At 39.6% G+C, this 9174-nt stretch overlaps 1 pseudogene; it reads right to left on the bottom strand.

Moving 5' to 3' along the window:
* Positions 1 to 269: 269 nt before the first annotated feature.
* LOC148342086 (uncharacterized) lies at positions 270 to 5922 on the bottom strand (annotated as a pseudogene).
* Positions 5923 to 9174: the final 3252 nt, after the last annotated feature.

Below are 9174 nucleotides of genomic sequence, written 5' to 3'. Positions count from 1 at the left end.
TTCTAGTTCAGTTTTTCACCTTTTCACGCAGCGTAATGAAGGCCAGTTGAGCAAGTGGAACAAGTGATTTTATTGATTGTGGAAGGCACCGATTTCATAAGCACCGTTTCTTCTCACACCTTTTCCATTATATAGGATTAAAAAGACAGCTGAAAAGTATAATATTAACAAATGTTGTTCCAGGCAAAGGCAATTAATTTCATTTACATGTTCGATGTAAACACACACACAAACAAACTCATCATCACTCAGACTTAATGGTTCTTCTGGCAGTGATCACATTGGCTTAATGTCAATAAAAAAGCTTTGCAAAATTCAAAACATCATATTTTATTCAAAATCACATTTACATCTTACCACAAAGAGACAGTTCCTTCAGTTTTTTGTCTTTTTTGTTAGCTTCAAGGATCGCTGCTAATCTCGCCATCACAATCGTGTGTCTCAGCATGCTGTTTAGTGGCGGATTTTTTTTAGCACAAACGCTGCAACTGAATGGCTTTTCTCCAGTGTGTGTTCTTGGGTGGCTTCTTAAATACGACTTTTGAGAGAAACTCTTGCCACAAACTGAGCAGGAAAAACGGTTTTCACCAAGGTGTGTTCTTCTATGTTTTGTTAAAGCCCAGTTGTCAGAGAAGCATTTTCCACAAACAGAGCATGGAAGAGGTTTTTCTCCAGTGTGTGTTCTTGAGTGATTACTTTCGAGAGAAACATTTACCGCAAACCAAGCAGGAAAAAGGTTTTTCTCCACTGTGTGTTCTTCTATGTTTTGTTAAAGTTCATTTTTGAGAGAATCCTTTGCCACAAACTGAGCAGGCGAATGTTTTTTCTCCACTGTGTGTTCTTGTGTGACTTGTTATATGTGATTTTCGAGAGAAGCTTTTGCAACAAACTGAGCAGGAAAAAGGTTTTTCTCCACTGTGTCTTCTTGTGTGACTTGTGAAATGTGCCTTTTGAGAGAAGCTTTTGCAACAAACTGAGCAGGAAAAAGGTTTTTCTCCACTGTGTGTTCTTGTGTGACTTGTTAAATGTGACTTTTGAGAGAAGCTTTTGCAACAAACTGAGCAGGAAAAAGGTTTTTCTCCACTGTGTGTTCTTGTGTGACTTGTTAAATGTGACTTTCGAGAGAAGCTTTTGCAACAAACTGAGCAGGAAAAAGGTTTTTCTCCACTGTGAGTTCTTGTGTGTTCTGTTAAATATGGCTTTCTCCAGAAGCATTTTCCACAAACTGAGCAGGAAAAGGGTTTTTCTCCACTGTGTGTTCTTGCGTGGTTTGTTAAATGTGACTTTTGGGAGAAGCTTTTACCACAGACTGAGCAAGAAAAAGGTTTTTCTGCAGTGTGTGTTCTTGTATGTTCTTTTAATCGTGACTTCAGAGAAAAGCTTTTCCCACAAACTGAGCAAGAAAAAGGTTTTTCTCCACTATGTGTTGTTGTGTGTTTAGTTAAATTAGACTTTCCAGAGAAGCTTTTGCCACAAACTGAGCAGGAAAAAGGTTTTTCTCCAGTGTGTGTTCTTGTGTGTTCTGTTAAATTTCCCTTTTCAGAGAAGCATTTTCCACAAACTGAGCAGGAAAAAGGTTTTTCTCCACTGTGTGTTCTTGTGTGGATTGTTAAATTAGACTTTTGAGAGAAGCTTTTGCCACAAACTGAACAGGAAAAAGATTTTTCTCCACTGTGTGTTCTTGTGTGGCTTGTTAAATGTGACTTTCGGGAGAAGCTTTTACCACAGACTGAGCAAGAAAAAGGTTTTTCTGCAGTGTGTGTTCTTGTATGTTCTTTTAATCGTGACTTTAGAGAAAAGCTTTTCCCACAAACTGAGCAAGAAAAAGGGTTTTCTCCAGTGTGTGTTCTTGTGTGTTCTGTTAAATTTCCCTTTTCAGAGAACCATTTTCCACAAACCGAGCAAGAAAACGTTTTTTCTCCACTGTGTGTTCTTGTGTGTGGTTTTAAGGACAGCTTTGAAGTTAATGAGTCAGTGTGACATGCCCTTTCACCTTTGGCTTGCCCATCATCATCATCATCATCATCATCGTCATGAGCGTCTGATAATGTGTCCTCATTATGTGCTTGTGATGGCCCCCGGTGGTCTTCGTCACCTTCTGTTGTCACGTGACGACTTGAACTGCTGCTTGTAGGCTCCGCCCATCTGTTGTCCTCACTCTCATCCTTGTTTTCATCTTCAGTCTTTATAGGGACAACGTTCACTGGTGACTTGTTGATCTCCTCCTCCTCCTCCTCCTTTTTGATGTGAGTCAAGTCTGGCTCCTCTTTCACAGAACGGAGATCGTTTTCACTGACGTCTGCAGGACACAAAAAGACAAACAATAAGACCAATACGTACTTGATTTTTTAAAAAAATAATTAATATTCTGTGTTTTATTCACTAAAATTTATCAACCGCCATTGAGGTTTCGTTGCAGTGTGCACATTTTTCAGAGTGAGGCAGAATTCCTTCCGTAAGGAATTGCTCGAACAAGATATAAAAAAACTGAAAATGTAAAATGTTAAATAATCAGTTCAAATTTTATTTAAAAAAAAAGGAAAAAAATGGAGTTCACCCCCCACTATTGGTTATTCTTTGGTTTTTATTTTCTGCACTGATTTCATTTGGCATAAACAAATGTTCGGCAAACCGACAAGTAAAAGGTGAAGGATTGTATTACGAATACTGGCATTATTTTAAACACATGCGGGACAGAATGTCGTTTATTAAAGTTAGCAGGTTCATATTTACTAAATATTTTAAACATGGATGAAACAAGAAGCATTTATCAAATGAAACTAGAAGCACGGGTCACAAGAATGACTGGGATTGTAGTCCTGATGTTTACTGATTTCTTATATTTTTCTCATATGCTAAATTTATAGTACTTAGTTGAAATGTGTGAACTTTATTGAAATTCTCAGTAGTGAGAACAAATTTGCACACATAGCATTTCCTTGAGCTGCCCTCACACTGACAGCACTTCATGGACAAAGACGACAAAGCACATTCTCCACTTTGGCTGTAGAGATGCAAACATACCAAATTGGGCACTGCAGGACTCACACAGACGCTATCGCAAAAAACACATTCCGAAAGACAGAACAATTGGAGATCAGAGCACATGCACATAAGCATACACACACAAACATATACATACACCTGCTCATACACGCGAACATATACACACATACACTTGCACATACACACGCACACACGCACACCAACAAGATTACAGAGGAATGCCAGCGAGGAGAGAGACGGAGAGACTGCCCGCCGGAGAAGGCCAGACTTGGCGTGGCAGTCTTGGCGACCAGACGGGAATCAACTATCCACACGATGACTAACCTGGGGAGGACCTTCCCTTGGACGTGGACCCGTGTCGTGGGAGGGAGTGAGCACGACCGATTCAACCTCCATGACCCTTGACATAAAAAACTCCTATAACGACTGAAGCTGGGCTGAAAGATGGGGCGCATTTTTCGACTGTGCTCGCCCGAGTGCAGTTTTCTCGTGAGATTAAGAAAAAGCCGCCCAGATGTCTTTGAAGTATTTCCTTAACTCCAGAAATTGAAGAAACTAAATATCGGAACTCTAATCAGTTGTTGAGTCTTTATTTGACCCTTTTCTTCTTGAGTACAAAAAACGAACACGCATTGGAGTAAGTTTGGCGTTCAAAGGTTGATTTACGAACTACTTCTCATTTCCACTGTGACACAACTCCAACAAAGGCAACATTTAAAAATGAAATGACAATAACAGTGAACGCATTTCCCCAAACAACTTAATGTTGTGATGCATATGTTTAACGACAGAAAGTCGTTCTTGACAAAGCAAATGAGAGTAAAACGTGTATAAACCTGCTTTAAGTGGCCGCGTCACTTCCGCCTCTGTCCCGAGAAGCCGCTGCTGCTCCAGCAGTGGGACGTTCAAGTTTCTCCGACCGAACTTGCAACAATGCTGTGGTTCAATCGGGCTGCAAGATTGTATGAATATAATGTCTGCATATATTAGCAGTGCTTCTCAATTATTTCACGCCCGCCCCTACCAAGAAGAAAAAAAGATTCGCGCCCCCCACCACCATTTTTTTCTGTCTTTGTATATTGATGTTAGATTGTCAATAAAATATCCCTTAACTAAGCTAAATTGATAAGAAATACAATTTTGAGAACGATTATCGTAAGCATCTCGAAACTCAGTACTCTGTTGTCCAAATATTGATGAGATGATAAATATTTACTAATATTTGTTTATGTGAAAAAAACTTTATTAACATTAACAAACCAAACACAGTTATTAATACGTACAAAATATAGAAAAGACAAAAAGAAGAGCCAGGGCGATTTTAAACAAAACATCTATATAAATTACAAAGCAACAGCTTTAGTATGTATACGCGACATTTTTATTTTTTTTTAATTTATGGTTACTATGTGGCAGTCGGAATGAACACACACAAATATCAAGCTGCACAATATGTATCAGCAGCCATGTCTGATGTGTCAAATTGGCTAGAACGTTCTCACTTACATCTTAATGTATCAAAGACTGTCTGTATGTTCTTTTCAATTCGGAGGTGTGCTGATACAAATCCTCACGTATATGTGCAAGGAACGAAAATTGAGGTTGTACAAGAGTTTAAATATCTAGGAATCATGTTGGACTCGCAGTTACAGATTAGGCAACAAATAGAAAGATTAATGAATCACATGAAACTTAATCTCTCTAACTTTAGATATATTAGGAATAATTTAACTCTCGATTCATCCAAACTATTTTTAAATGCCATAATAATGTCACATATGACTTATTGTCTAACTAGTTGGGCAATGGCATGTAAAACCACACTAAAGCCTGTTGAAATTGCATACAAACAGTCCTTGAAAATCTTGGATAAAAACCCGAACACATACCACCACTGTCAATTTCTGAAGAAATATGAACTCCTGAGCTGGGAAAACATACAAAAATATTCTGATTGTATTCTTGTGTACAAAATTCTCAATGGTTTGGCTCCACCTCCACTAAATAAATATGTGCAGAGTCTAGAGGTGACTGTACAGTTCCATTCAGAAAAAGTACCTTTGGCCAGTCACTGTTCTCATACAGAGCATCTCACACCTGGAACACAATACCAAATGCCGTACGAGACTTACCCACTCTCACTTCCTTTGGTAAACACCTAAAAACCTGGCTTCTAGAGAATCAAGTCTGTAATCATATTTCTTCTCAGTTTACATGATTACCATTGAGTAGGAAACCCTCTGTTTGTAATTTATGTTTGTGAATATGTTTTTTGGAATTGTCTGTCACGCTGTTGTCTGTTTTTGGTTTTTACTACTTGAGACATCATCTGACTTGTAGCATTTTAACAGTCAAGCACTTTTGCACTACAACACTTTAACAAGCATGAAAGCTAGCACTGCAGCACTTTACAACTCATACTCATACTTGGTTGCATTCAATGTATTTATATGTCCATTAGTGTGTTTCTTGAAACTGTACTGTATTTTAAAGTTATATGTTTTCTATTGTACAGTCTAACATCAACCTGCTACAGGGACAACGGATGCAAATTAACCATTGGCTATAATCTGGCATATTTACAGGAAACTGTTTGATTAATATGCACTGTCCCTGTATACTTTCAAAAAATAAAAACAAATACAAAATACAAATACAAATACGTCTGACTGGAAACTGGCCTTTATTTGAAGACTAGCAACAAGAGAATAATGCACAATCATAAATTTGCACCAAAAAACATTTTCATGAACACGCCCCCAAGCACTATGCCTGCTGGGTGAGAGGCATAGTCCTAATGTCTGCCACACAGAGGACAGCAGGGCCGCCGCCACGCATCACTACTTCAAGTTTAAGAGCCGTACTCACAGTCTTGAGGTTGTGGGTGTCATGATCATCGGACTGGTCGGCAGCCATTTCTGAAAAATCAACCCCGAGCTGGACTGGACATACGATCGCGCGCGATAGACAATCAGCTACAGGGTTACATTTACCAGCCACGTGCCCAATGTCTGTCGTAAACTCAGAAATGGCCGCTAAGTGCTGTTGCTGGCGGGCCGACCATAGTTCAGTAACCTTCGACATTGCCAATGTAAGTGGCTTATGAGCCACATAAGCCGTGAAACGGCATCCTTCAAGAAGGAAACGGAAGTGGCGCGTCACAAGGTACAATGCCAATAACTCTCGGTCAAAAACGCTATACTTGCGCTCGTTATCCCGCAGCTTACGATGGAAAAACGCAAGAGGCTGCCAAACATTCGTCACGAGCTGCTCAACTACTGCCCCTAAAGCTAGAGGAGGGTCACACCTGCGAGGGCGTCCTTAGCGTGTCGAAAAGCCTTTTCCCGCTGCGGAGACCACTCGATAGGATTGTTAGCCTTCTTGTTTTTTTTGGGCACCGTAAAGAGGCTGCAGGAGGTGGGCTGCACGTGGAAGGAACCGGTTATAAAAATTAACCATGCCCAAAAACTCCTGCAGCGCCTTAACCGAGGCTGGCCGAGGGAAATCCACCACTGCCTTCACCTTGGCGGGCAAGCGGACCGCGCCCTATGCTGAAATCCGGTGGCCCAAGAAATCGAGCTCAGGCAGACCAAACTGACATTTCGCTGGTTTAACGATCAGGTCATGTGAATCAAGACGCTTGAAAACCTCTGCTAAGTGCGACAGATGTTCCTCTGGCCACCAGAACGTCGTCGAGATATACAAACACAAAGTCAAGGTCGCGCAACACAAATTCCATCAATCTTTGAAAAGTCTGTGCTGCCCCTTTTAGTCCAAAAGGCATGCACAGGAATTCAAAAAGCTCGAACGGAGTTATCACCGCGGTTTTGGGCACATCATCTGCCCGCACAGGCACCTGGAGGGAACCACGGACCAAGTCCACTTTCGACAAAATGGCGGTGCCTGCCAAACGAGCGGAAAAATCTTGAATGTGTGGAATGGGGTAACGGTCATGCGTGGTCGCATTGTTAAGCCGACAAAAATCACCACAAGGCCGCCAAGAACCATCATTTTTAGGCACCATGTGTCAGGGCGAGGCCCACGGACTGTTTGAACGCCTCACAAACCCAAACGCTCCATTGTAGCAAACTCCCCTTTCGCAATAGCCAATTTGACGCGTCAAGGCAAAAACTGGCGGGCCAACCGTGGGAATGAAATGCTCCACCCCGTCGTGCTTTGTGTCGGTGGTGGAAAAAGCGGGAGTCGATATCGACGGAAAGTCTGTCAGCAAACGTTGATAAGCGTCACCCGATGCCAAATAATTTGCATGCGTTAATGGCCCTTGCTTATTGACTCTGATATTAAGGTCCAATTTAAATGATAGTTTTATTTGAAAAGCCTGTAATTTTCTTTCTTTTTCACCTAATCACAAATTTCTTATCACAAAATTGAACATGTTAATTCGATTTTATTTCCTATTTTTCTAATTTTGTAACTCATTTTACTTCAACCAGTTCTACCTCAAAGTGAACAAGTACACATCAATGTTTTTTGTAGTCTCTGATTTCTTCTCTGCTTTAATGAAAATTATAGCCCATCTAATCAAATTATTATCTTTTTTCCTGTGTCATTTCTATCTCTGCATTTCATTCAATTTCTGGTCTATCTTAATACAAACATCATCAACTGAAATATGAAATATAAAATATTTATTTCTTCAATTCATCCTTAAAGCAGAATCTAATTCTTATCCTCATCCATCTGTTCAAGTCACACCTACTTCAATCACCAAACTCTCTCTCTGACTTCCTCCCCCTACTTGGGACCTCTTAACAGAACTGTTAACTCTTTGATAATCAGCTGGTGCATTTATTTCCTTCCTTTTTTTTTCTTCCTCTCACTCCTGTTTCTTTGTTTTTCCTTATCTTCACTCATCTTCCTAAATCAACCTCGGCGTCTAGGTTCAATCTTTTCATAAAACGCACATCAGGCAAGTTTTCTCTCTCATTTCTTTGAGCCTGTCCCATCGTAAAAGTTATTTTATTTTATTTTCAAATTGGAATAAATGTATTTCCGCAAGTCTTCCCCTTTATTGATTTCTTTTGTAAATTTTGGAATTATTTTCCTCAATAAGATCTCATCACTCCTAAGTAGCCTTTTGTTGGTTACTAATCATTGATTCCATTTTATCTCTACTTCATCAATCCTTTTAGCACAATTCCAACCACTTTTATCACTCTAACATTTTGACACACACACAGACACAAACGTAGACACGGGCCCACAAAATGACACACACAATTCTCAACATTGAACAGCTACAAACAATAAGAATATGTTATAAATAACAACAACACAATGTATCTTTATCTTTGGCCAATAATAAGTCCTTTAATTCAACTAATATCTCTCCTAATTTTAAATATGCGCATCCCAGTCGGGCTAGTGCACCCTTTGCCACAAGTGCAAAGCAACGCACCAATGTGTCTGTTTTTTAGATTTCTCTGTCTTTTTAGAGTTCTTCTTTGTCTTGTCTATGATTATTAATTCTGGCGGTACTATATAGTACTTTTGTGAGTTTTTAACCAACCTCTGAATTTTTATTAAATATATTTAATTTTCCATTGAACCCAAATCTTTATTTTATTTCATTAAGATCCTGTTTTTTCACATGCGTCCAATCCTTACACTGCAGCATATTTCTGGGTTTCATTTTACTACCTAATATCCCCATTTTAGAAAATTTGGTCCAGTTTGTCAACACCTCGGGTGTTCTAAAAACTGGTTTCTTATTAGTAAGACAGCAACTCAAATTTCCTGTTGTGGTAATTCTCACTTCAACCTTTTCAGGTGCAGAATTCTTGCCTCTGCATCCACAACAGTCTCTTTATAACCCGACTGTATTACATGGGAATAAAATACCAAATGGTATTTGTAATCCCCAATCACACCATTCACTCACTTTACATACGGTTTGCGCAAACATTCACACACAAAATTTAAATGTACATTGCACGTCCACTGATGTTGTGTTTTTCCCCGTTCTTATCTTCTGCTTTCTTTTTTCCGCCAATTCTCTTCTCACTGCTTCGAAACCTGATCCTTCAGACGTGGCTTAGAGTCATATTTTTTCACTCACTTCTCCAGAAATTGGCAACAATCCGGGTCATACCCGTTCATAAACTTCACATCTGAATTTGCTTTCAACTCTTTGGCCACGTTTTGACC

Source organism: Idiotropiscis lumnitzeri, chromosome 2 (genome assembly GCF_059441095.1).
Source record: "Idiotropiscis lumnitzeri isolate Australia: NSW breed Sydney's pygmy pipehorse chromosome 2, RoL_Ilum_1.0, whole genome shotgun sequence".
Taxonomy (NCBI): Eukaryota; Metazoa; Chordata; class Actinopteri; order Syngnathiformes; family Syngnathidae; genus Idiotropiscis; species Idiotropiscis lumnitzeri.
The sequence above is the reverse complement of the archived record's forward strand: the minus strand, read 5'-3'. Positions and strand labels throughout refer to the sequence as shown.